General features: G+C 49.6%; 1 pseudogene; it reads right to left on the reverse strand.

The window, feature by feature from the left end:
- Positions 1-1,765: 1,765 nt before the first annotated feature.
- LOC144153365 (uncharacterized) lies at positions 1,766-15,686 on the reverse strand (annotated as a pseudogene).
- Between the last annotated feature and the right edge of the window lie 11,690 nt (positions 15,687-27,376).

Below are 27,376 nucleotides of genomic sequence, written 5' to 3' on the forward strand. Positions count from 1 at the left end.
GTTGGTATCTTTGTTCAAAATTCTGTGTTATCGCCGGTTCGCTGGTCATCGGCGTCACAGACTGCAATTGCGCATGATTTTTGTTTCCCTCGTCTGCTGTAGCAGTTTTCGTAAACCCTTCTCGAATTCCACGCGGTGACTCACACAGCCGCTAAATCCAAATTTATGGCCTAAGAATTGATTCCGTAATTATGCAACTGTTGCTGTAAATGTTTGACTTTTTAGGAGCGTTATACATGCGACCTTTGTAAAAAAAGAAATTAAGTTGCGTGTGTTAACGCCCAGGAGGTACACCTCGGCTATGAAGCGTGTCATAGTGGGCACTCAGTGTTAATTTTCCAACACACACGCGCTTTTGCTTTTCTCCTCCATCGGAAAAGCGGCCACCACGGCCGGCATCGAACTCGCGCCCTTGGCCTCAGCAGCACGACGCCTTTGCCATTCAGCCACGGCGGCGGATACGTGCGCCTTTTCCTTGCCTTCTTAGCTTCTTTGTATGTGTATATGTGTCGTCTTCTTGACTGGCTTGACTCTTCGTCGTGGCTTCTTGGGGGTAACAAAGCTCTTTCCTCCTGCATTTTTCTCGCCTTTGTTATTGTTCTTCGCGTTAAGTAGTGCTTCCTATTCCATTGCGCTAGAATCAACGGCTGTATGTGATATGTCTGCTGGCTACGATAGCAGCTCCGCTGTAAAGGGACGCGGAAATGAACGCTCGCACAAAAGCATGCACGTACCCACACGCGCACACTGCGTTCAACTCTGAAAAACAGGTTTCCAAGGTTCAATAAAGCCACGGGTGCAGAGATACCTGCTGCTTTTCGTATGAAGCAGAAGAAAAGAATACATCTTGAGAAACGGCTGCTCAACGCGTATTCACAAATCGGTATAGCGTGCGATAAGAGAATCTGGGCTGGTTGGATCAATATCTGGGATATCTGAGTTACCCAACGTTTTTCGGGAAATGCCCCAGTGGAAGGGTCCGTAACTTTGAACCGCAGCGATGGCGCAGAGGTACATCAGTCGCCTTGTATGCGGGAAGTACTGGGTTCCCATCCGTGTGACGCAGGGAACGCTCCGGCTTCTGTGAAGGGTACAGGTGTCCCTGGTTCACTACGGACCTTTTAAAGGTGACCTCACGCCTAGAAACCTGCGTTTACCCTTGGAGGTTCCCCTCACCCTTGTCGATCTGGCGGGGCCCACCGGCCTTCTACAACACCGCATTGCCGGGGGAAAAGAGTCTGTCGCATGTCCGGCCACAGGCGGTTACCGAGTTGAGCGTCCACCTTGGCCGCGGAAGAACCATGCGCATTCATGTGCGTACGTGGCGTCAGATGCCTACCTGGAAATAGGTACGAAAGGCTCCACGGCCTGGCGTCTCGGCTCTTGCGCGCGACAGCAATTCTTGGGAAGTTCGCCCCGCTTGTACGGTAAATCGCCCAAATGGAATGTGACGGCTGCAAAAATTCAACAATATTCTTTTTCGTTTTTAGGAAATTAGCCTTCAGTAAAACTACTGGTAGTACCCGTCGATGGCTGGGTGGCGAATGTAGCAATAATAATTCGATTGATAACAGTAATAATACATAATGAGTGAAACGAACACGCCGGGGCAGTGGCTGGGCCAAGACAAAGCGTTTATTGCGATAGCGCGGGGGTAATGTAGCGTTGTGCGAGAGGGGTTAAGAGGGAGGGGAAGGAGAAGGAGCATTGGTGATAACGGCGGCTTCGGCTGGCGTGACGTCACAGATACATCATTTCGCTCCCCCTACGGTGAGTAACGGTCTCGCGGTTTGCATTGCCGGGCCAACCGACGCAACACCGGAGTTGAGGTGCTCCCGGCGATCTCGTTTCTTGTTGGCAGTCGCCTCGGTGTTCCTCCTGCTGGGGGTCCGCCGGCAGTCTCCTGGCACCCGGAGTCACTTGCTTCTCCCTGCTCGTGCTCCAACTCCCGTGGCTTCACCTGGTCGCTGTGGCGCCGAATGGTTTCCCCCTCCGGACCGTCGGCATTCACTAGGCGGGCTCCGTCTGTCGATGTAATGCTGGCTGGAGTCCACGGCTCGCCTCGCCCGAAGTTCCTCACCCAGACTGGCTCACCGGGCTGCCACAGATCGAGGGAGGGGCGGTCAACTGGCGAGGGTGGAACGGTCATTGCGTTGTCCAGCCTGGGGCGAAAATCGTAGCCCATTAGGAGTTGCGCTGGTGTCCGGCCCCCTGCATGCGGTGTCTTGCGGTACCTGTGCAGAATCCTTGCAAGGCGGGTTTTCAGTGACCCTTGCACATTCTTCTTCAAAGAAAATTTGACAGTACGAACAGCCCGCTCCACGAGCCCATTGGACTGGGGGTGATACGGTGCTGTTCGGAGGTGTACTATGTTATTCAGCTTCATAAAATTGCGATATTCCCAACTCGTAAACTGTGTGCCATTGTCGGATACCAGCGTCCAAAGCAACCCGAATGTACTGAACAAGGTGCGCAGAGCCTCTATGGTGGCGTGCGTGGTGGAACTCTTCATGGATATCGCTTCTATCCACTTACTGTGTGAATCCACCACAATCAGTAGCATGTGACCATCGATCGGCCCCGCAAAATCAATATGCAGCCTCGACCAACGCTCATCCGTTTCCGGCCATGCAACAGGGGGTTTCTTGGGGGGCATAGGGGCATCTTGGATGCAACTGGGGCAGGACTTAACAATGTTCTCAATGTCATTATCGATCCGGGGGTACCACATCAAGGAGCGCCCTAGCCGCTTCATTGAACAAATTCCTTGATGAGTATCATGCAGCAGACGTAACATTACTGCTCGGGAATTCTTGGGCACGATCACTCGATGGCCCCAGTAGAGAAGCCCGTAACTCCCCGTTATCTCAGCCTTCCGGTTAAAGTATGGCATCAAGGGCTGGTCCTCAGGCCCCAAATTTCTTGGCCACCCCTCCTGCACCCATTTTTGCACCTTTACTAAATCGCCATCGAGCTCCGTGAGAGTGCCCTGCTGCTTCGCAGACATGACACCATCATTGAGGGTTTCCGTGAGCAGGACATACTCACCGTCCCCAGTTTCTTCCTGCGTCCCTGGCTGGGAAGTTGCTGACGTGGGGAGCCGGCTGAGGGCATCTGTTGCAACGCTGTCTTTCCCGGGCTGGTGTTTGATGACGTAATCGTATGCGCTCAGCAGCAGGGCTTATCGCTGGATTCGCGCAGCGGCCATCACGGGTACCGGCCATCACGGGTACTGACGGTCCATAAGTCCCACAAGCGGCTTATGGACCGTCATCAATGTGAAAGTATTGCCCAGTAAGTATTGCCGGAATTTAGATGCACTAAACATAAGTGCCAAGGTTTCACGCTCCAACTACGAGTAATTTTTCTCTGCGTCGGTCAATAACCGAGAACGGAACCCTGTGGGCCGAAGTACCCCGCTCCGACATCGTGTGAAAGCACTGCGCCGATTCCGTCCGGGGAGGCATCGCATTTCAGGACTAGCGGCCTGTGTGGGTCAAAATGCGCCAGAAAATCTGCGGATTTGAGAAGGTCTTTCACATTGCTGAATGCCTGTTGTTGAGTGGTACCCCACTCCCACTTAGCTTCCTTCCGGAGTAGTTGATATAAGGGCGCCATGGCGGTCGATGCGTTGTTGAGAAACTTGCGGTAGTACGTGACCATGCCAAGGTAGGACCTTAATTCTGCGAGATTCCGCGGTGCCTTAACCTCCAGGATGGCGTCTATGTTCTCCGTCTTTGGTTGAAGACCTCGAGCGCTAATTCGATGTCCCAAAAAATCTACCTCTGGTTAGCGGAACTTGCACTTGTCTGCGTTCAAGCGCACGCCATATTCCTGGAAACGCTTCAATACTGCGCGCAGTGTGGTGCAGTCATTGCGTTTCTCTGCCACGATGGCGTCATCTAGGTAGACCCATAGTTCGGCAGAACAGAAAAAACTCACTCAAACTCAATCACAATTTTTTTCATTAACGTTGTAATCAATCAAACTCAGACTCAAAAAGCTCGTCTGTTCTCAAAATCACTCATACTCACTCATCACACACTCATTTTAAATCGTACTCACTTGTACTCAAACTCATTTGTCCTCACGAGTATTCATACTCAATCTGTACTCATGAGTACTCCCTCTGTAATCATGAGTACTCAATATGTATTCATGAGTACTACAATACTCATGAGTACTCAATCTGTACTCATGAGTACTCAATCTGTATTCATGAGTACTACTCACAAATACTCAACTCAATACTCAATACGCCCAGGCACAATTAAGTGTCCGCGTAGATTGACGTCCGTTCGTATCCAGATCACTATCTCCTTAATCGCAGTTGCTCGATGCTGGCGTTTGTTTTTTGTTGTTCCGGATACTGGAAACTTCGTTACAGGGCGTTTGTCTGGATGAGGTTCGGTGAATATCAAATCGGCTTGTTTTTTTTTTATGCGTGTGCCATGGTATTCACTTCGTGGGACATGAACTTGACAGCATTTACGGCGTTGCGTTAGTCGCGTCGCTTCCGTCGGCAATCGTGTTCCCGTAGCTCGTAGCGTGCTTGATACATGTGGGAGCGTAGACGGCCATTTCGTCCTCTGGCGAGCTGCGGTGTGCAGGGATGGCATAGTTCGCAGCGTTGAGGACGTTGCTTCGATTGAGGTGTGCGTTGCGTGTGGTGCGGCAGCAGGTTGGCTTTTCGTTTAGCGTGCGGTGGCGTGTTGTTGTCGTAAAGTGGCGTGGCGGATCGGTCAAAATCGTTGCGGCTCCGTGCTCGCTTTCGCCATGGTTGCTTCGAAAGTGAAACCGTTGTCAAGTTGGATGTCGTTTGTCACCCCTGGTGCGTTTCGTGCGCTGTGCCTATCGTTTTTCCTGGGAAACTCCCCTAACAGTGCGGTCATTCGCCACGTATTGTGCGTTCCGTGCGGCATGTGTATCGCTCGTCGTGGCCTATCCACCAATCCGGATGCGATGTCGTTGGTTGCGCGGACCTGGGCAAGGATAGGACGTGCGGAAAATGTACGTACTTGCCCCGTTGCGTTCCGCGCTTTCAGCGTTGCGTTCGAGTACGTCTGGACCGGAAGAGCCGGTGCAGGCACGCGGTGCTTTCTGGCTCGTGCGAGCTGCGTACGTTCCGCGCCGCGCTGCTCGTTGCTGGAAAGACCTGCGCGCGGGCGATGTAGCTCGTCGATTGGCCCGGTGACAGAGCCGCGTGTGTTTGTGATCTCGCCATTACCTGGGAGAGGCCCGGTCAGTAGGCAATCACAGTTTTGCAAACGTCGTCTCGTTCGTGTGCGTGCCGCTGTACATGCTGCCTGTGTCCGGATATCGTGCAGTTCAGGCACTGTGGCAAAAGTGCGGCTAACTCTCGCCAGTTGTCTCAGAAAACGTTCTCGTTCTTCACGCAGCATCCTCCTCACAAACAGCGCTGCTTGCAAGTTCCTCTGCCGTTTGTAGTTGTAAGCAGCCTGAAGTATCGTTGGCACATTCATTCGTTTGGAGAACTGGCGGCGTTGCTCGTTGTCCACTAGAAGACGCGAGACCAAGTCGTCCATACGGCCAGCGCAAGGCAGCCCTCGTAATCGTTGTGCGCTCAACAACTTCTATTTCTTCGTTGAACATAGGACCTAGCGTTCCGTTGAAGTCAGCAGTGGGTCGACCACCGCCGACGTGGGCTCCGTCGGTGCCCCACGTATTCGTGCCGCCCTCTCGTAGTCGTGGTACGGTTCGTCCACCTCGTTCGTCTGTTCGTCCGTTCGTCCTCCCGTGGCCTCAAATCCTGATCCTGTCCACTGCGCCATGTTAGCTAGGTCTTGGTTCGAATGAAAGGCTAAACAGGAAACATCTTAAATGCAGAGCATTTCAGTAACTCACGATGTCACCCGCGTTGACATCCGTAGTCCGCATCGCTTGTATGAAAAAATAATACTTACCGGCGCCAGGTTTCGATCCCACGACTCTGCGGGCAGAGCGCAAGGTGCATGGTGCTCTAACCACTGCGCCACAAAGCCGACACAGAACGGAGGGTTACGAACGCGCTTTATATCCTTGACTCATTCAACCGTCGGCCACAGGTGCGCCCTCTCCCCCTCGTCTTCCTCCCCTTCTCTCCGCTCGCAACACCCTCTCTCGCCGCGTCGGGTTCGCGCTGACCAACAGTCGGTTCGCGCGCAAGAACAGGTGGGGGCGCTCGCATCGCGCTCTCTCGCCGCGGTCGGTTCGCGCTTAAACCAAATATGTCGTTCGCGCGCGCTCCGGTCGCTAACATCTGTGGCGTGATCGTGACGTCAACATCACGCGTTCGTGTGGTGGCGCGATTTCGGCGCTATAACACTCTCTCGCGAGGGGCATTGGATTGATTCGATTGGCTTGGCTTGGCTTGGCTTGGATTGGATTGAATTAAAGTGGATTGTGTTGGATTGTGTTGCGTCATAGCCGCGCCACGTTGCGTCATAGCCGCGGCAGTGGGTTTACGGCACGTTTCACGTTTCACCATCGACTTCATCGACAATGTCTACGCTCGAAGACAACAATTACAACAACAACAACCAATACGTAATCCATACGACTTGCAGGCGCGTCCCCCGCGGAAATGCTCTGCATTTGATCGTGCCGCTCGCGAGGGGGATGTTTTGTGGCCCTCACGCGATGCCAGCGTTTTTTTTTTTCACTGACCTCCACGATCCAAATCCGCAAACTGCGCATACCTCGAATTTGGGGCCTTTTTAAATGTTTAACTGATTAGAAATAGTGAGGTTACATATACATCAGGACAAAGGAGCACGGGCAGAAAACGTCTTACACTGTGCACTGTCGTAGGGCGACGCACTACGCGAAGGCGTGTACATGGGAGAGAGTGAAACGGAACGTAAGCACTCGCGTTGCGTCTGTCGTCCCCTCGTGTTCTCAGGAACAAAGCACCGGAGTCTGGGGCGCGTCGTGCTCTTGTGAGAATCGGGGCTTCTCGGCGCTTGCCGTGGCCGTAAATTGCTGTTTTCTGCGTGTCTTCCGGCAGCAGCTTTCCTCATCCGTTTTCGTTTCTCGTTGCGCTGAAATTCTACGAATCATCGGAGCTTACTTGCAGTACTCACTTCTACTCAATCTCTAGTCACCTGTATTTTCTTGTACATTATCTGCACTAATATTTTATCGTGTTCAACAATGTTTCTACTAATTTTGTCAATTATGCAAGGTGGTAAATATCATCGTTACACAGATATCATCGTTATCATCTTTAAATATCATTGTTACAAATATCATGGTTACCGTTTGGTGCAATGTGAATAAACTCCACCAATGCTTATTTAGACACTGGTAGTCTTGAAAAGGGGACCAAAGTTGTCGAATAGTTTAGCGCTCTCGAGGCACATCGTGTCGCTCAACTTCTGTCAGCGTGTGTTTCTACGATTGTCATTGTTCGCATTTGATTTCAATATCGTGTAGAAAATTGCTTTATTAGTGAGAATAAGTTTTCATCGGTCTTGCGAGGTCAAGCCAAGCCTGGGGAAAAAATTTTAGTCGGACATGATGTTCCGTCGACCGTATCGGCTACATCCAACCAATAGCCTCAGTTACGGTTGACGCCAGGTTGCATCATGCGAAGTGGTACAGCTGACGCAGTGTTGCATCATGCAATGTTGCATCATCCTCGGTAGCTCTTCGCAACACCTGCTAGGCAAGTAATCCTTCAGAGTGACTGATGGGTGAGCACTCTTTCTGCTACTTAAAAATTACTCCTCTGACACCCTGTAGAAGATGATCACTCTCATTAAATGACAATATTGAAGCCGAAAAACGATAAGTGATCATTGTACGATTAAAGTGGTCTGGCGTTCTATTTGGTGTTCTTTTGCTCAGGAGGAAGAAACGGAACGAATTTCCGGCGGGGGAGTTGTAACAAAAACAAGGAAAGAGCGGTCACCACGGTATAAAAGGCCCCAAATTCGAGGTATACGCAGTTTGCGGATTTGGATCGTGGAGGTCAGTGAAAAAAAAAAACGTTGGCATCGCGTGAGGGCCACAAAACATCCCCCTCGCGAGGGGCACGATCAAATGCAGAGCATTTCCGCGGGGGACGCGCCTGCAAGTCGTATGGATTACGTATTGGTTGTTGTTGTTGTAATTGTTGTCTTCCAGCGTAGACATTGTCGATGAAGTCGATGGTAAAACGTGAAACGTGCCGTGAACCCCCTGCCGCGGCTATGACGCAACGTGGCGCGGCTATGACGCAACACAATCCAACACAATCCACTTTAATTCAATCCAATCCAAGCCAAGCCAAGCCAAGCCAAGCCAATCGAATCAATCCAATGCCCCTCGCGAGAGAGTGTTATAGCGCCGAAATCGCGCCACCACACGAACGCGTGATGTGGACGTCACGATCACGCCACAGATGTTAGCGACCGGAGCGCGCGCGAACGACATATGTGGTTTAAGCGCGAACCGACCGCGGCGAGAGAGCGCGATGCGAGCGCCCCCACCTGTTCTTGCGCGCGAACCAACTGTTGGTCAGCGCGAACCCGACGCGGCGAGAGAGGGTGTTGCGCACGTCCCCACCTGTTGTGCGCCCGAACCGAACGGGGCGAGAGATGGTGTTGCGAGCGGAGAGAAGGGGAGGAAGACGAGGGGGAGAGGGCGCACCTGTGGCCGACGGTTGAATGAGTCAAGGATATAAAGCGCGTTCGCAACCTTCCGTTCTGTGTCGGCTTTGTGGCGCAGTGGTTAGAGCACCATGTACCTTGCGTTCTGCCCGCAGAGTCGTGGGATCGAAACCTGGCGCCGGTAAGTATTTTTTTTATACAGTGTAGGGGGAGCGATGCGGACTACGGACGTCAACGCGGGTGACATCGTGAGTTACTGAAATGCTCTGCATTTAAAAGTGTTGCGCTGACGATTGTTTGTATGCTCAGCTATGGTTGCCTGCAACACGCACTCAGCGGATGACCTAGTGATTACGCAAGGTTTTAGTATGCCAGAGAGTTTGAAGGACCACTATGATTACATCGGCACTAGTAAGGATTTTTGCAACGTGACCTATCTCTGCAAGTGCTGCAAGAAAAACGACCGGGGTAGGAAGCTGCCATGTATACCGCGGGGCAGGATATCAGTTGCAATAATAAATTATCATTATGACAGACACAAGACAGACAGAGAGGCCAGCATTGTCGCACTCTAGTAGCCAATGAAAGACTATCTCCTTTAAAATTAGCTGCAAAGAGACGCTGCCGGCACTGTTCCGCATGCTGCGAACATTGCGCAACCGTACCCCTCGCCGCCGCCACCAGCCGGCAAATAAGAGATAAACACAAAAACAAAAACGGGCTAGCGCGCTAGACGCCAAAGAGGGAGGTCCCGCCGCTGGAGAGGGGCAGAACAGGGGCGCTACGCGTCGTGATGTTTATTTCCGTTAAGAGGCCACGCAGAGCCCACATGGGACTTCAGCTACTCAATATTGTATGCGTGTCTGTATTGTGGCAGTGCGCCCAACACAAATTCGCTGCGCCCGGCGACGTGCCGACGGCGGAGTTAATTCGCGCCTAGGTCAAACCGCCCCGACAGATGTGCCGCAACTTGGCGGGATAGGCGCCGCCGAGTCTACTCTCACTTTCCCATCATGACAGCTGGACCAAATCATGCCTGGGAAAAAACGACCCCCCCCCCCCCCAGACACGCAACAAGCAGCGCCTGGAGACGGCGCCGCTGAGTCGCCCTCCCTTTCCCTGTCTGGCGGCCCGGCTGACGCAATCGCTTCGCCTCCATTCCCCGGATTCAAACTGCGGCCAGTGATAGCCCCGATTGGAGGGATTCAAACTGCACGCGGCTGTAACGGAACCCCGGTGGTATAACACCAGCCCGAAAGCAGCTGTTCTGCGGCGGCATCTCATTGTAGCACTGAGTTGAGAAGTGCTATCGCCTTTGTCCAAGCCATTTAACGCTCTTGGTACCTTTGTATATATTGTAGGTAAATACAGCTTCAAATCACCATCGACTCGATTACTTCATCGCTCTACTCTGCGCCGTTTCGATAGCGGACTGAGCAGGGAAACGTGGCAACAGTGGTGACTGAACTGGGATGACCCAGTCCCAACAGTGTGTGTGTGTGTGTGTGTGTGTGTGTGTGTGTGTGTGTGTGTGTGTGTGTGTGTGTGTGTGTGTGTGTGTGTGTGTGTGTGTGTGTGTGCGTGCGTGCGTGCGTGCGTGCGTGCGTGCGTGCTTGCGTGCGTGTGTTTGTTTGTGTGTGTGTGTGTGTGTGTGTTTGTGTGTGTGTGTGTGTGTGTGTGTGTGTGTGTGTGTGTGTGTGTGTGTGTGTGTGTGTGTGTGTGTGTGTGCGCGTGTGCGTGTGCGTGCGGGCGTGCGCGCGCGCGTCGCGTGCGCGTGGGGGGGGAAGCGGCGTGGAGCGGGTACCGTTGGCAGTCGACTGCCGCAGTGCATCCAGTTGCTGCCTGTGCTTGGCAGCCGTTACAGCACTGTCAAACTTCTCTCCCGTGCTTTGTGAACTCGAAAACAAAGGTTGCAGACGCGTTTTCGGAGGCGTGATAGCTTGCACTGGCATCGCTTTATTGCCGTGTTGGTGCCTTGATTGCACAGTGGAAATCTGCAGCTCTTGTCTCGAGCAGCGCTGAAGAAGCTGACAGGTATCGATGAAAAAGTGCAGTGACGCCGTTATGGGCAAGCAACATGTTTTACGAGACGTTCCGAGACGTCCCAACGTCTGGCATTGCCGTTTATGATATAAAAACGGCCCCTTCACGAGGCCTTCCACAGTGCGAACTCAAACTTAGAAGTAGTTGCTAGCCAGGGGTGTTCACCCCGCCAGTAAATAGGAGATGAAGTTAGGGGAAGAACAACCACCGAAATTCACCATCGTCGTCAGCTTCCTCATTACACGGTGACATAAACGAGAAGCGGCGCATCCGGTTGACATTCGAAAGCAAAGCCATTCGAAAGCAAAAGGTTCCTCCAGCGGCAAGATGACAGAGCTCTTCGACAAAATATGCGAGGCTAAACAAGGCGCCGCACGCGTTGAACTGGATATTATGATGTCCGATTCCCAACTCACAAACGTGCCTTGGTGTGCTCGGATATTTTATTTCCAATGCAGGGGAATATTACACCGCCATGCCTGCACGGTGAGGCTGTATTCTCACTTGTAAATGGACTGCACGAGACCATAGTCTACCGAACCTGAGCAAAAATTACAAAACAAGAGCCTAATAAGACCATATAGGCGCACGTACATCAGCCGAATTATCGCAAAGCGGCATGCTGCGGACAATTTCGGTGACACAAACCATGCAGTCGATTTGATGCGAATGACGTAAATAACCTGCGGCGGTTGAAACGAGCGGTTCGGCTCACGAAACGACTACACAGCGTGACATGCGTCTACAGAAACTGCTGAAGACCGGAAAAGAGCAACTTTAGTGCGCGTAGTGCCTGCAGCGTTAGCAAACTCCCCTCCTTCCCCCCTCCCGGCTCCCCTAAAGCAACTTGAATGGAGCAAGCGGAACGAAGCATCTACGTGTTCCTAGGCCACGTCTTTGTAAACAAAAAAACTGCGCCAATCAACACATGCCGTAGAAACAGAGTCACGGCTGCTGCACTTCCCGCCGGGACCTCGCCCCCTCGTTTTTAAAGACGATAGCCTTTCTTGGGCTACTTAAACCCAGAAATTTTTGTCTGTCTGTACGTCTGTCTGTCTGTCTGTCTGTCTGTCCGTCTGTCTGTCTGTAACTTGATTCAGCCACCCGGCCAAATAAAATGCTTACTACGCAATAGTCTTATATACTCACACCCAAATGTAAACGTCTAAGCCCGGTTTATATGTTCATACTTGTCAACTTTGTGGAACAAAAACAAGTCATCACGCAAATATAAGACAGAAAATTAGTACAGAAGGGATATTTACAGTGTTCCTTTATTAAAAAAATCATGGATGCTTGGTTTTTGGATAGCAAATGCTATTATACATCTACTACAGAAAACCGCCGCCTCCTGGTGGCATACAAAAATCACGCGGCAACAGCAACGAAAGGTTCCACTAACTAGGTTCCACGTTCTGCTTGGAACACACGTGGAGCACGGCCACGCGGTTCTGTAAACCTTGTAGTCGGCCGCCTCCATTCACCGCGTCTACGCCGTACTGCAGCGCTGGCATCGATGAACCTGGCCTGTAGCAGTGGAACGCGGTAAATTCAAATCGCCTTGCGGAAACGTTTAGTGTGGTTACCTTGGGATGAGCGCGACGGTACAGAAACAGCATGAGAGGTGAGCGGGAAAGCAAAGGGGGGCATTTCCTTGGCAAATGTCTACAAAGACATCGTCTTTTGACGACATTTGCAACGAAGGAGCATATACGGGTCAATTTTTCATTTTCACCGCGACCCCTTAGCGAGCGACCGCCGAAACAAACTAACTGCGCCAGACAGGGACAAGGAAAGGAGAAAGGCCCAGTTTTCGTTGTCTGATTTTACCATAGGTCGGCAAAACAGACAGAACTCACTCAAACTCAATCACAATTTTTTTCATTCACGCTGTACTCAATCGAACTCAGACTCAAAAAGTTCGTCTCTTCACAAAATCACTCGTACTCACTCATCAAATACTCATTTGTAATCGTACTCACTTGTACTCAAACTCATTTGTCCTCACGAGTATTCGTACTCAATCTGTACTCATGAGTACTGAATCTGTACTCATGAGTACTCAATCTGTACTCATGAGCACTCAATGAGTGCTACTGCTCATGAGTACTACTCATGAGTACTACTCATTCTGCACTCATGAGTACTCAATTTGTACTCATGAGTACTCAATTTGTATTACTCACGAATAATCAACCTATCTGCACTGTTAGCTAGGTCGTAGCTCGAAGGAAAAAACTAAATAGAAAAAATAAATTGTTTAATTGATTAGAAAAACACAGGTTACATATAAATCAATACAGAGGAAGAAAACGTCTGACGCAGTGCACTGTCGTTGGGCGACTTACTGCGCGAAGGCAAGTACTTGTGAGAAAGCGAAACGGAACGTAAGCACTCGCGTTGCGTCTGGCGTCGCCTCTTGTTCTCAGGCCTGGTCGGGCTCAGGGGAGCTCGGGGCTTAACGGTGCAGCCGTGGCCGTAAAGTGCGTTTTTCTGCGTGCCTTCGGGTGGCAGCTTTTGTCGTCCGTTTTCTTGTTTGCACTACTGTACTCAGGAGTGCATATACTCAAGAGTGCAAGTACTCGCAAAAACAGTATTCATGAGTATTGTACTCATGAGAGCTGTGTACTCATGAGTACTCATACTCATGAGTACTCAAACTCATGAGTACTCAAACTCATGATTACTGTACTCATGAGTACTCATACTCATGAGTAATGTACTCATGAGTACTGTACTCACGAGTAGTGGACTTATTCCTGTACTCACTCGTCATCGTACTCACTGTTTCTTCCTGGGTGTGGGATCACTCATCATCGTACTCACTCGTGAGTTTGAGTACAAATGAGTACAAATGACTGTACTCACGAGTGAGTACGCCGACCTATGGATTTTACCACCCTTGAGAGTTAAGCTGCACAGCGGCACCGCTAAATGTTTGCGACTGGTAGATGCGTGTCCAGATTCGGGTTTGTGATAGAACTTGTTTGCACTACGGTACTCACGAGTGCATGCACTCGAAAATACAGTATCCATGAGTATTGTACTCATGAGTACTATATACTCACGAGTAGTACTCATGAGTACTTGGTACTCACGAGTACTACTCACGAGTACTCACGAGTAGTGGACTTACGCCTGTACTCACTCGTCATCGTACTCACTTTTTTCATCTGGGCGTGTACTTACCCATCATCATTTTCACTCGTGAGTTTGTGTACAAATGAGTACAAATGAGTGATCTCACGAGTGAGTACGCCGACCCATGGGTAGACCTGAACACCCGGAAGCCCCTGCAAAATGGTCTGCATACGACGTTGAAACACGGCCGGCGCGGACGCCACTCCAAAAGGCAGGCGAGTGAAGCTGAACAGTCCCTTATGCGTATTTATGGTCGTGAGTAGTAGCATGGCTTCCTCATCCGACGGAAGCTGGTTGTACGCCTCCCGCAAGTCTATCGTGGTAAAAACTTCACCGCCGTTGAATGTCGCCAGGATATCCTCCACCCGTGGCAACGGATATTGCTCAGTGTGACAGACTTTATTCACCGTTAGTTTAAAATCGCCACAAAGGCGGATGCAGCCATTCCGTTTCACAACCGGTACCACTGGCGCGGCCCACTTCGAATGAGGCACCGGGAAAATAATACCCGCGCCCGAAAGGCGGTCCAGTTCCGCGTCGACCTTTGGACGAAAAGCATAAGGAACTTCGCGTGCTTTCGGAAATTTCGGCGCCACATTTTCTCGCGTTTTGAAGTGTACCGGAGGCCCTTTCATGAGACCTAAACCTGGCGCGAACACATCAGCGAATTCTGCTAGCAACCGGTCCACGTTAATGTCGTCAGCACCGACTAACGGCAGTTGCTCACCTGATGTGTTCACGTTCATGACCGGTGCCTCTAGCATGTGGAACGCTTGAATCAGGTCGCGTCCGAAGAGGTTGGGGCCGGAGCAACCAAGGACTTGCAAAGACCCATCCGTTGACCTGTTTCCGCACGAAACCTAGAGCTTAAGTTGCCTCCGCACTGGAAGCCGTCCCAGGAAGCAGGGCACTTTCAATGGTGAACCACGTAGCTTGGGCCACACTGCTTTGTTCCGCTCATATGTGGGCCACTTGATGACCGAACCCGGCAAGCATGTGTCGACCTGCATGTCCACTGGAACACCAGAACAATCCAAGGTGCGTACGATGGGTTGCGTAATGCCGACATGGCCGATATGACTGTTCGCTGCCTCCGGCGCGAACATACCGTCCGCGCCCGTGTCTTCCTCCCGCGAGGACAACGCGTGTACTTGGTGCACTGGTGGCACCCCCCCGAAACCACTCTCACGGCGGCAACAGGCTCGGGCGATATGACCTCGTTGTTTGCACCTGAAGCACGACGCCGAGCGGAAACGGCAATCCTCGGGTCCGTGCCCTTTTGCTCCGCAGCGGTAGCACGCAACAATCTGTGAGCGGCTTCTTGTGCGATAGGACTGGTTTCCCAGCGCATGCACACTTCCCTCAGCGGCGGGGCTTACTATCTCTTGCGCGTTGGCTTCAGCCATTTTGGCGGATATCGCAATTTCTTGCGCTTCGCTCCTCGTCAGCTGTGGTTTCGCGAGTAGCTGCCGACGCACTCCTGCGCTTTGCAGTCCACACACGATACGATCTCGTAGCATTCTATCCAACGATGTGCTAGAATTGCAGGTGTCCGCTATCTGTCGAAGCGCCATGATAAAATCCTTGACCGGTTCGCCGGGCAGCTGGCTGCGGGTGAAGAACTTATACGACTGTGCTGTCTCGTTCAGTTGCGGCGAAAAGTGCTGCTTAAGCAAGGCTACCACTTGTGGGTATGAAAGTTCATTCACCTTATCCGGAGCACAACGTCCGCTCAGCACGTCGACGGTGTGGGTGGACAGTGCAGTCACCAGCAGGGCCCGCTTCTTTTTGTCTTCCGTGATGCCATTTCCCTCAAAGAAGGCTTAGCCGAACCTGGTAATCGGGCCACTTGTCGCTCGTCTCGTCGAACTGCGGCGGGCTGGCGTATCCTCCCGTGGGTGCGGCGGTCATGGCGGAATGAGTTGACGCCCCGCTATCATCCCATCCTCGTCGCCACTGAAACGAACACGCCGGGGCAGTGGCTGGGCCAAGACAAAGCGTTTATTGCGATAGCGCGGGTTAATGTAGCGTTGTGCGAGAGGGGTTAAGAGGGAGGGGAAGGAGAAGGAGCAATGGTGATAACGGCGGCTTCGGCTGGCGTGACGTCACAGATACAGCAATGATTAGATCGTAATAATTGGTTGGGTAAGAGTGGAGTTGGTAACAATTAGGAATTTCCCGCCCGCGGGCCATACATATGCTTCTACCAGAACCGTGTTGTTATAAAAATGGCTGGAAATGGTGTTTCACCCCAAAAATTGTACCACGTGGGTGTGCTGAAACTACTACATAGACATGTAAGATGTTATCTCGATAGGTGTGATGCCTTACTACCAGTAACACTTTTATAACAAATAACATGAGACCCTACAAGCAGTCCTCTCTGGTTACAGAAAACGCCGCGCGCTGATATTTGCAAACGCGGGAAAATTGAATTGTATTGATGAAACCTCCACTGTACTGATTACGTTAGTTTCAAGAGCGTACGAACAGGGCATGAACGACAGCAGCGGGAGAAAAGAGAGGCGGGTAATTATAACAAACAGAATGGACTGTGAAGGGAGCCGTGTCGTTACAGAAAACGCCGCGAGCTGTAACAGATTGAATTGAAGAAATCTCCACCGTGTTCATCACGTGAATTTCAGATCCGACAGGAAGAGTGTGAGGGGGAAGATGGAGAAATAAGAGGGGTTGTAGTGGGTTCAAAGGAAGGCAAATTCGCAAATTTTAAATTATGAAGATTTGCTGTTTCCTTCATGCATACGTTTGGTAGTAGGGGCTTGGGGGGGGGGGGGGTTGCAAGTAAATGAGGAAAATAACACGAGGAGTGAGCGATCGAGAGGGCAGCGGCTGTTAAGCAAAAGAGACAAGAAAAAGTTACTACGTGCCTGCTATCTCAATAGAAAAACCACCAATAACTGAAGGCGATATGCGTAGAACATCACTAGAACGACGCTAAAAAATATGGTTGGAGACTTCGTTACAGATGTGGTCTTGGCAAAAGTAATTTTGGAAGAGAACTGTGATAAGATATCAGATACCGAATTTGTCTCAACCTAGTGCCGGGGGGAGGGGGGGGGACATATATGGCCGCCGGACGCGGATCATACCTTTCGTAAAGACTAGTCAGGCTTCCAATATTTCTCTAGCCACAGTAACGCGGTGACGTTTTATAGTGTCGCTATTAAAATTGCAAAACGATCTGCGTGCATTAAAATAATTTCTGTGTTTAGACTAGTTCCTATGGTGCGGAAATGTCACCTAAAGCTTGCGTCACCCGCCGCATTCCTTTATCTATAACGAGTTGCCGCAGAACGTCAGGTCTCGGAAGGAACGCTTGTTAAAGCAAAAATGCAGAAATATTCCCTGGACCTGCTCTTCGCAAGAAAAGCTTTGAAGTCAATTCCTAATCAGCTCCAGAATTGGAAGTATAAATTTTAATGCTATATGCACGGCTGGGAAACCATAATCCAGGAAACGTTGACCCCACATTGTAAGGTGTGGGGTAAATATAAACGCATAAAAACGTGCTAGCATATCTTCAACTTATCAAGCGCAGTTGTCACGAAAACGCGACTAGCTTACTTCAATGCGGCAAAGCGTCTCCTCTGATCCATGTAGGAAATCCAGCGCGGGAATTAGGAAGCATCGGGCGTGGCTCCCTGTGGGTATGGGCGGTGGTGCCCTTCATCATAACATAAACACCAAAGCTCACTCGCACAGCTGGGGTGGGAAAAGCTTTACGGATGCGTTTGCGTTCAGCCACATCGCTCTCGACTTCGGAGTTCCCAAGCGCGGGCACGAAGCAGGTTGTTGGTCCCAGTGCCGAAAGTTATGACATTCGGGGCAAGTAAATCACATATATTTGTAGTTTTACGCAATAGTGGAGTGAAAGTGGTCAATTCATTATAATCGTGTCCAAAGAACTTATGGTCATCAATTTTGCAGACCCTCTTCGAACTGCTGTGACACCTTCGCCCGATTATTCAACTATTTCCTTCAATGGCACCTGCGGCAGTTCAAGACAAGGCTAACAAGAAGCAAGAACCCCCCACTATATACGAGCAAATGCGTGAAATCAGCTGTTTCTGCGACGAAGTAAGCGAGCCATTAAACTATTTCAGAAAGGATAGTAATTGGCGGGGCTTCGTGCACAGCCTCGAAACAATTGCAACGTTGGGAACTATTGTCGACCTCAGAACTTGTATATGTCGCGTAATTCTGTCTCCTGTTTATTGCTCTGTCATGTCCTGACAAGCACCAGCTTTCCCAAGTAATATCGTTACGTACCTCTCCCCCTGTCCGCTTTGCGCATTCACAGCTCTTTTTAATGGGCTTTCAATTAAGTGTCTTTAATGTGCTTTCAGTTTGTCATGTGTGAGGAGCGACGAGCGGAATTTATAAAGTGCAGAGCACTTTACAGGCTATCTTTGTCGTCGTAGCTCGCTGTAGCGGGGGATGTCAAACGACTGCCGGAGTCAGGCGGTGCCGCGAGATAACGGACCCAAGTAGAGCCCGGCGTAACGTCGTAGGGTGTCCCGGAGAAGCTTCGAAAGCCAATCGGTTTATATAGTCATAACGGTTCGTAACTCGTGAAATGCTGGCGCTTGTCATACATCTCCCCGTTAGGTAGCGCAAAAAAAAAAACTGCCGGCACATTTGACGCAGAATATATGCAATTAACCGGTAGCACCCGCGTTCATTTAGTTCGGAACGCTCGTTGGGTTGGTTTTTGCGGACAGTAAGCGAAAAAAAGTGGCCGTAAAATGCCGGCACGTGAAGGGAATGAAAAGCAAGCATAAAACGAACAGAACTCCTGGTGGAGCTGTTTCAGGAAAGGGTTCTGGCGAGCACTACGGAGGCGGGAAATTTGACTTGCTTTGGGTGGTAGCCGTGAACGGATAACGGCACTACAGCTCATTATGGCGAATCACTTTCTCTGCACTTCCGTCAGCTTTCACGTTTAGTGGAGCGGCTTTAGTTTTTTGGAAGCACTGATTACTACTTTTATGCTGTTTAATAGAACATATCTGAGGAGCCAGTTGCTTCATTTCGGTATATTAGCATCCAATATATAGCTTTCTTTTAAACACCACGTGAACGTTACAGTACATGGCGAAGTATTTTCATTTACTATTAGAGGTGTGTAGAGGCAGCATAGGGCGCATCTACAATGTTCTCCATGGTCGGGAGAATTCGTCGACGATGGTAGAATCCCCTTTCTAAGCCTGCGGTGTTACCACGGTTACAAAGATACGGGCACGAGAGATGTGTTTGAAGCGTACCCGATCCATATCAATGGAGAAGCTTGTGCCAGCTCCAGCTTTGTGTGTCTAGTGAGCATCGAGATCGCAGTCCTTCCCTTTGTGTGACGTTTATTGTCTTTTGACTCCGCTGGCCTTTCCTTTATTTTGTGTATGGCAATGCCGATATCAAATGCGTCGTGTCGCCTGCCTTCCTTACCGTGTCGCGTTCCCTTTTAGATGCGGCGCATCTTTTGCTCTGAGGCATGTCCCTCCTGCCTCGTCGGCGTCCGTCCACACGCCACCTGCGCATGCGCGACTCTCCTCCGTTCGTCTCTCCCACAGCTGTGCGCAACACTCTCACTCCGGCGCATTAGCATAACCACAGCTGGCGCGCTGGGTTGGCGCGCGCTTCGCTGCGTTAACGCTGCGTTAACAGCTGCTCCGGTGCGCATGTGCGCGCAGGTGCGACTCTCTCCCGCGGTCTCCTCTCCTTCAAGCGCTGTGGATATAAATGGGGTACCGCTCCGCGGCGGTTCAGTCAGCGCTCGCTCTCGTTCTTCTTGAACATTGATGATGAAACCAAGATTCGACCACTGCTGCGGCAACCGCTCACTGTGCACTTTACTGACCATAAAGTCATCATTCTTAAATGTAATAAAGAGCTGGGTGGTGGTCGCTAAAACACGTGTACTCTCTCATTTCGCGTATGCGTGCGCCGCATCACACCAGGGTTCCCTCGCGGGGAGACGGGGGCAATTTTTCCGTTATTTGTTTACTTCGGTTGTCGCAAATTCGATCACTGCAAGTTTGTTCATACCAGTTTCGTTGCTGAAAACAAATCAGTTGCTGGTCTGCGCCTTCTGCGTCCGCTCATCTCATTTCTACCTGGCCTTTCGCGCAGTTTTTTTTATATTTCTAATGAAGCAGCTATACCGAGTTAGTCTCCTACAGAATACCAAATCGAGTCGTTTAAGACTTCTCCTTTATGTCGGGTTCTGACTGGTGCCGCAGCTGTCGTAATAACTTTGAAGAATGACGTAATTTCACGTCTCAGCCTAGCGAACTGCGTGACATGCCGCTTTTTACGTCGAATATTACGATATGGCCTGTGCGTCGGTAGGCTGAACTTAGCTTTAGGCAGGTCTTGCACACATAAACATATTTACGTCATGTTCTTCGTTGTAGCACGCACTGTCATAACTACAAAATAGAATGCACCGCACACTTGAAAGATACGTTGTAGACCACACGCGCCTTGACTTACCTGAGTACTTTCGATGCTTTCGAACACTTATTTAGGACCATGTGGGAGACATGACGAATCGGTTTCTTGGACTATGTTTGGACTAGGCGACCTACCTTTATTTCGGGATATCAACAGCCGTGTTACGATCGTCCTGTGTAAGGGTTAATGGGCTGCCCTACAGCAGGGAAAAAACATTCGCAGAACGACTCCCTTTCCCATGCAGCGTTTAAATTTCAGGCTGCACATTTGATTTCCTTGGTTAAGAAGCAAAGAGTCGGCGGGCACTTTTTTCCTGCACTCGCGGCTCATGCTCTTGACGGCTGCAGCGCCTGTACATGTCAGCCACGGTGGCGCTCCCACACTACAACCACGCCCTTTAAAGCGGAGCTTTGTATGTCTCACAGATGTCGATGTTACGCCAGGACGCTCTGCACGAAATCAAACTTCACACAGTGGGAGGGCACATGATAATAATAATGATGATAACATACTTATCAGAAAAGCCAATTCTACACAACCCGAGCACACATGGTGATGATGCTGATGATGGGGCTGCTACTGCTGATGATGAAACGCGTTCATGCATGTTCTACAACTCTATATCAACGACAACGACTTAGCTAACCGAATCAGGACATTCAGATGGCCCGATCACAGACTAATGGAGAGAAAATCATCTCATCACATTCGCTTAGCTCAGGGCTGTCTTAGGTTGAGGCTTTGACTAGTTCTCAGGCTAGTTCTCAGGCTAGTTCTCAGGCTGTCATTAGAAGCATTGTTTAGCATTGCTGCGTAAAGAACGAATGAAAACCCTTTTCGCACTTTGGGAATTCAGCGAAGGAGAGACGGCGGCCTAGAAAGCCTTGACGCCAAAGAATGCCTTGCACGCACATATAAGGTTTTAAAGGTTCACCTTCGATCTGTTGATAATAGACATTTTGGGTGCTTCATTGAGAGCGCTGTTGAATTTTACTGCAGCACGGCATCTGATGCATTGACTGACGTAGAATAGAACGCTAGAGTGGTAATTAAAACAGCTCTTCACCATTTTATGCATTACCGCAGCGCTCTCTCCGGATATACATCACGGGCTTCCTAGTCATGGCTGTCGTAGGAGTTTACGTAAACTTGAACGAGAATGGAAACGTGAACGTCTCGAACGGTGGGAAATGCGTGAAGAACTCTGTGCTACAAGCGGCTCCCAAAGTAACAGGTAAAAAAAACCCATGTTGCTACGTAAAGTACACCGCTAAGAATACAGCAGTGGCAATTAAAAAAGCTTTTCTTTCTTGCTTTATTCATTCAACTGCACCGCATTTCAAATTCTGGTGAGCTGGGGGCATGCGAGGGACTCAGTTCCGGTAGTTTTGAGGCCGTACGTAACGTGAAGAGGTTGCCAGTCAGTCCACCTGTCCTGAGACGTCGTTCACACTCGGGTCACGTCCCGAGGGTCGTCTTCAGTCCGGGTTATTGCAGCCAATCAACATATCCCAAAGTACACCTGGGGTTCTGGCCTAGCTCTGGCGTAGTCAGGCTTAATAAACACTTTCCCGATCCAATCCAACAGATATCGCATGTCTAATCTGAAGGGTGCGCGCTCGAGTTCTCTGCGTGCCACAGTTCTCGCGGTGCGGGAGTGAAGGGGCGGGCGTACAGTGTTAATAGGAGAGAAACCTCTATTGCAAACACAGCCAGGGAAATAACAGTGACTGTAGACATTCTTTAGAGGAATAGAGTCTGGCGGGTTCTAGCATTTTAACTTTGAAATTTATATTATATTTCAGGCATTTTTGGCGTGTAAGATTCAAAGTTTACGATACTATGTACGGCCCAAAATTTAAGATAGGGACTTGGTGGCCTAAACTTTGGGGTACAGCCTTCGACACTCACTACAGAGCATCTTCTGTTCGTGGCCATCAAGGTGAGAGCCAATAGGCTGACCAGTGCCACTAGTAACCTTTCGCCAGTATGCATTTGCGTATAAAGAAACTTTCTCAAACACAAAGGAAGCGTTTTCTGCATGTTTATGTGGTGTACCTTTCCAATTGTAAATATTATGCATAAAAAATTCAATGGTTATCATTTTTTGTCCTACACGTAGCGCGGATGCGAAGTGACCATCTCGTTTGCGCCCATTGAAAAGTTACTTACGTTGCCTGCAATTACAAACAGCGACGTGCAATGGAGGCTGACTATATATGAATGGTATTCGATGAGAATTGAAGAGCTGGCTGCTTTCTTCCACTTCGGGAGATGCACCGGCAGCCGACACCGCAGGAACCGTGGTGGCGAGGACGGCCTGTAATGTGTCAACCCTGCGCGGTAAATTTGCATACAAACCACCCCGCCAGAAATAAGCACACGTCCACAAGCGCCTAAAATCTGCAATGGCTTTGAACAGCATGTATAAGAATGCTACACATGTGCATTTCGCCCATGGCACGTACACTTTATGATAAAATGAAAGAACGGTGTCCCCTATAAGCACATGTTAATTCTGGATGCACGTAACGAACGAGCAGGACGACTGGCTTGCGGAGCTGCAATGCCGGCTCAATGCATCAACATGAAGCCGCAGGGAGATTCGTTGTCGTCATAATCTGTCACTATAGAAGACCAAAAACGTAACCTGGAAGGTTATGTCGTAGGTGTTCTACTAACCCAAGTAAGAACATCTCTCTACCAAGGAGGACCACGCCCATTGCGTTCAAAATTCTCGATGAGCGAAACGGACGAATATACCAGACTCATGGACTTCGACCCAGAGCACCCAACACCCATGGCGAGGGAGACCTACACGCCCCTGACTCGGACCCGCCCATGGCCACAAACGACATTGCCGCCCAGAGAGCCAACACAGGCAACCTTGGTTTCCCCTAAACCCAGGGGATACCCACCTCCATCAAATCGAAGCTAATTTTTGATTCATTCATTCGTTTATTCGCATCTGGAGTGCACCAGAATGTGTAGGACCTGTCTGTCGGAAAAACCTTGACGTTCTTAATCCCGTTCAACGGGACTATTGTGAAAGTGATTCCGAAGCCATATTCTATCGGAATCGTTAGATGAGGTTCCAAATTAGCCGTGGGAAACTTGTATTTACAGTACTTATCGCGAGGGTTCTCTGACTGTTGTTAGTGCAGGCGAGTGTTGGCGCACTGCTGACGGCGCCATTATGCCTTTCGACGCGTTTTTTAAAACCGCGTTATATTCCAACTCTGCTCGTTACATCCGGTCGCGTTCAGTATTCACTCCTTGTATTTGTCATGCGTGCTCTTCATCCACAGGAGCTCTTGGTTCCAGAAAGCACTCAATATCACAGGCTGTAGCATTTGTGCTTCTTGTGCTGCATTGCGGCTTTGCATACAGTGGCGCGGTGTGGGTGCATTACAATACTGCCGTTCATCTTCCGTCGTCTCTTCGGGGATGGTAGGTACAAACTGGGACATTTCCGCCCTCCTTCAGTTGCTTCTAGCACCACCGTCGTGCTCGATTTCACTCGGCGCTCCTGCGTCTTTGTTCTTAATCAGGAAATCCTTAGTGTGGTGAACAATGGGGGATGGTGGCACGTACCGTGTACTTTCGGTGGTCATTTGCACCAACGTTAAGCAGTGTGGCTTAGCAAAGATCCTTTGAGATTAGGGAGCGTGGTTGTACTAGGTTAAATGACTCCGGCAACAGTGCATGGCGGGGCGATAAGCCTGTGCGCTGCTGGGCTGGGACGAGTCACAACATCGAATCACAGCTAGGTGTGGTTTCAAATGTCTTGCTGTCTTCTTTGCGTGCTTAACTCTGTGAACCCAGTTGGCAACCAGCACAATACACACGGACCTTTCACGACGCTTCACGAACAAGGAAGTAGTGTACGATGCCTGCATACAATTCTCGTTGTCTCACATTCTTATATAAAGACCTATAATTTCTACTTAAAGCGGCGTGGTGTCTTTTACTTATTGACACTTGGAATATTATGGTATTTTTTATGCATTGCGTGTTTTCCCCCTAAAACCATTACAAGGGGACAGGCGGCTTTCGCGTCGACTCCCCATCGAAATGCTGCGCATTTAAGAGACCACCTGTGCTGGTAAATATGCCGTAGGAGTCGAATGCTCAGTTGTGATTCCTCTTTTCAGTGCAAACGGAGCTCGTTCTGTGCGTGGCTCCATGCAACGCAGCGTTCCAAGATCGGGAGCTCGTGCGGCGTGGTCGTCCAGGTTCAACAGACCAGAGTGACGTGAAGGCAGCTAGCTATCCGCTTGCAGAGCCCCTGTCCTTGCCGAAAGAGATCCGCCGGTGGCAGGTGATGCCATTCACCGGGCCCTACCTTGTCATCGCGTCCACGCGCCCTGAAAACTACGCTAAAAGGGCAGCCATCCGCAGTGGTTGGGGTAACCCGAAGCACTACCCCAAGGGTGCATTTAGGCTTGTCTTCTTCCTTCGGGGATTTCCCAATGTCGGACGAAGGATTACCGATCAAACGAAATTACTTGTGGTAAGGAACTATTCTTGCGTTGTTCGGATAAAAAAAAACCATCTCGTCCCTTTTTTCCTCAAGTGCGTTGTAACCTAAAAATGTACTCCATGTTGTAACATTTGGATGCATCTGAGACCAGATAATCAGTAAAAATGCCGTGAAGTATCCAGTCGCATAAGGAGCAAGTTTTCGTTGCATTTTTTGTGTAGTTAGGACGTTTGGCGCTGACGAGAAGAGGTGGCACGCTCGAAATAGCGGTAATTATCTCTGACAGACATTTTCGTTATGTCTAATATGCAGCGCTGGCTAACGTAGTTCATGAACGCTAAGTGTGTGGCCATGAGCATTTTCAGCAGCCACTTACTCTATGTGGAAAACAATGGTTGTGAACTGCGCCCGAGTCGAGGCACTTGGACATTGTAAGGTAAATAAAGAGTCACTAATATTGCACTTCCTCGTTCGTAACCTCTCACTGCAACTGCTCAGAAAGAAAACAAACTAACATAATATATACAAACGAAGACGAAAGTGTTGCGAAGCCGGGATAATGTGGCGCTCATTGCGGTTTTCCAGTAGGGGCATATACGAAATGGGGGTATGACTTGAGCATTTTGTAATAATCTACTCTTACGTGATAAGGGATGTTAAGAGACCAATTGTATATTTGTAGTTTTTTCATAGGTTTGAAGCGGCGATCCAAAATGATAGCCATTACACTGTCCCAACTTAATAATAATGTGCAAACGCAGTGCGCATTTGTGGCTATAAAGCTCTGCGATATTCAGAACCGTTAGAATACGCTACTCCCGAACTGAGAGTACGTGAACTGTACTTTTGTTATTACCCTACTTATTTCTTGAGCTGTAAATGGTTAATAGATTGGCTAACAGATTTTTTTATTTATAGAACTCATTTCCTTAGTGAAATGGTTGAAGTGATTAGGGATTTTGTAGTCTTGTCCAATAAGACTTTGCGGCTATGTGAAACTGTCGACAATCTTGATTTGAGTTGCAGAGGGAATGTCTGTTTCTGTGGCACAAGATTTTGAAGTTGAAACAATGCCATTATTCTTTTCCTTTTCCTTCGTTGGATTATCTCATATACTTTAGTTTATAACCTTGACCAACCCCCATGTTATGAATATGTAAATGCTTAACCTTTGCCAGCCATGAGGTTACGTTCATGTGATAGCCCTCTTGTTATGTGTCTAAGTGTTTCTGGTTTTGTCCAGTATTCAAATTGGGCTCCAATCGGATGGAAGAGCAAAAGAAGATTTTCCCTTCGGGGGTAAAAAGAGTGTTAGAGTGAGTGGTGTGAGTGTCACGTTCTCGTAAACCGTTGATGAACCAGTGGGAATGCACTGCCGATGGGTCTGAAAGGCTGGGCAGCCTTCAGGTGCATCGTTAATGGTGCGAATTGAGTGCTCTCAACGGTTCGCCTCTCTATGATGCAGCCTACCTTGGAGCGAGCAAATTCGTTGACATTCATGCACGGAGGGGCCGGCATGATCACATAGTTTCGACGTTCTTGGCAGACTGGGTTTGCTGTCAGTATACGGCATGTAGTTGGTATTCCCCTTCTCGAAACATAGTTGCCGGATACTTTGTTGGAACCATTTTTAATTAGTTTATTGGCGTTGTGTGTGGATAAAGGCTAAATCTAGATCTTCGATTGTTGTGTTTTTCATCTGTGCTGGTGTTGAGGTCAGTGTTATTACTAGCGTGGTGCTGGCTATCTTTCCTTGGTATGATACTGCATTGGTGTAGGCGACCATGGTGTAAGGCCCATATAGTTTGCTTACTACTCTCGCGCTTGTCCCTCCTCCCCCTGGATTGTGGTCAGGATGCTTATTTCTTAATTGCGGGCGGGTGAATCGAGATGTGGCTTCATTACTGTATTTGAATAACTCCACGTATAACTTCTTTTGGTTGATGGTTTTGTGCAAAACTGGTTCACTGGTTTAGAGCGAAAAGCAAGCTAACTTCAATAACTGCCTCGTTAAACACCTGGAAGTGGTATGAATCCGCAAATCGGAGTGTTAATGGGCTGTCCATGTGGAGAGGATAATCGTCGCGCTCTTTGGACAAGTGTAATGGAAAGGAGTAACCCCACACGGCTTTATGATCTCGATGAGCTTTGATAAAAAACAGCAGTCTTCAAAGTTGCCTATAAACTTATGGGTTAAGACGTCGCCAATGCGAGCGATGTACGCTGTGACAGATTAGTAATAGATGGTAGCGGTATAGCTTAAAGTGAGCTTCCCGTTATCCTGAATGATGTTTATCCAGGACAAATTTATGTTATCGAATTCAGTTCTTGAAAACATTGCGCCTCAAACTATAAAAATCACAATGGTCACTTCTTTTAGTAGCGAGATTTTAATGTGGGAGTGCCACTCAAGCGTTATTGGCGGTGAGATCTTTGAGTGGCGCCCCCTGGCTCTGACGTCGGCTTAGGGATTCGCGCCGCTGTCGTCTGCTACACTCCGCTTGTGAGGGGCAACAGTGCCTGGGCTAGAAATCGCCCGCTTCGTTGCTGTAGTGCGTTAAAAAGCGTATTTCTAGCGACTCAGTTGTTTTTCCAGCTTCTGACGCATCTCAATAAGTTGAAGCTGTATCCCCCACAAGTTTGCAAC

This window comes from Haemaphysalis longicornis, unplaced genomic scaffold (assembly GCF_048455015.1).
Source record: "Haemaphysalis longicornis isolate Haplotype H1 unplaced genomic scaffold, Haemaphysalis longicornis Haplotype H1 scaffold_9, whole genome shotgun sequence".
Classification (NCBI taxonomy): Eukaryota; Metazoa; Arthropoda; class Arachnida; order Ixodida; family Ixodidae; genus Haemaphysalis; species Haemaphysalis longicornis.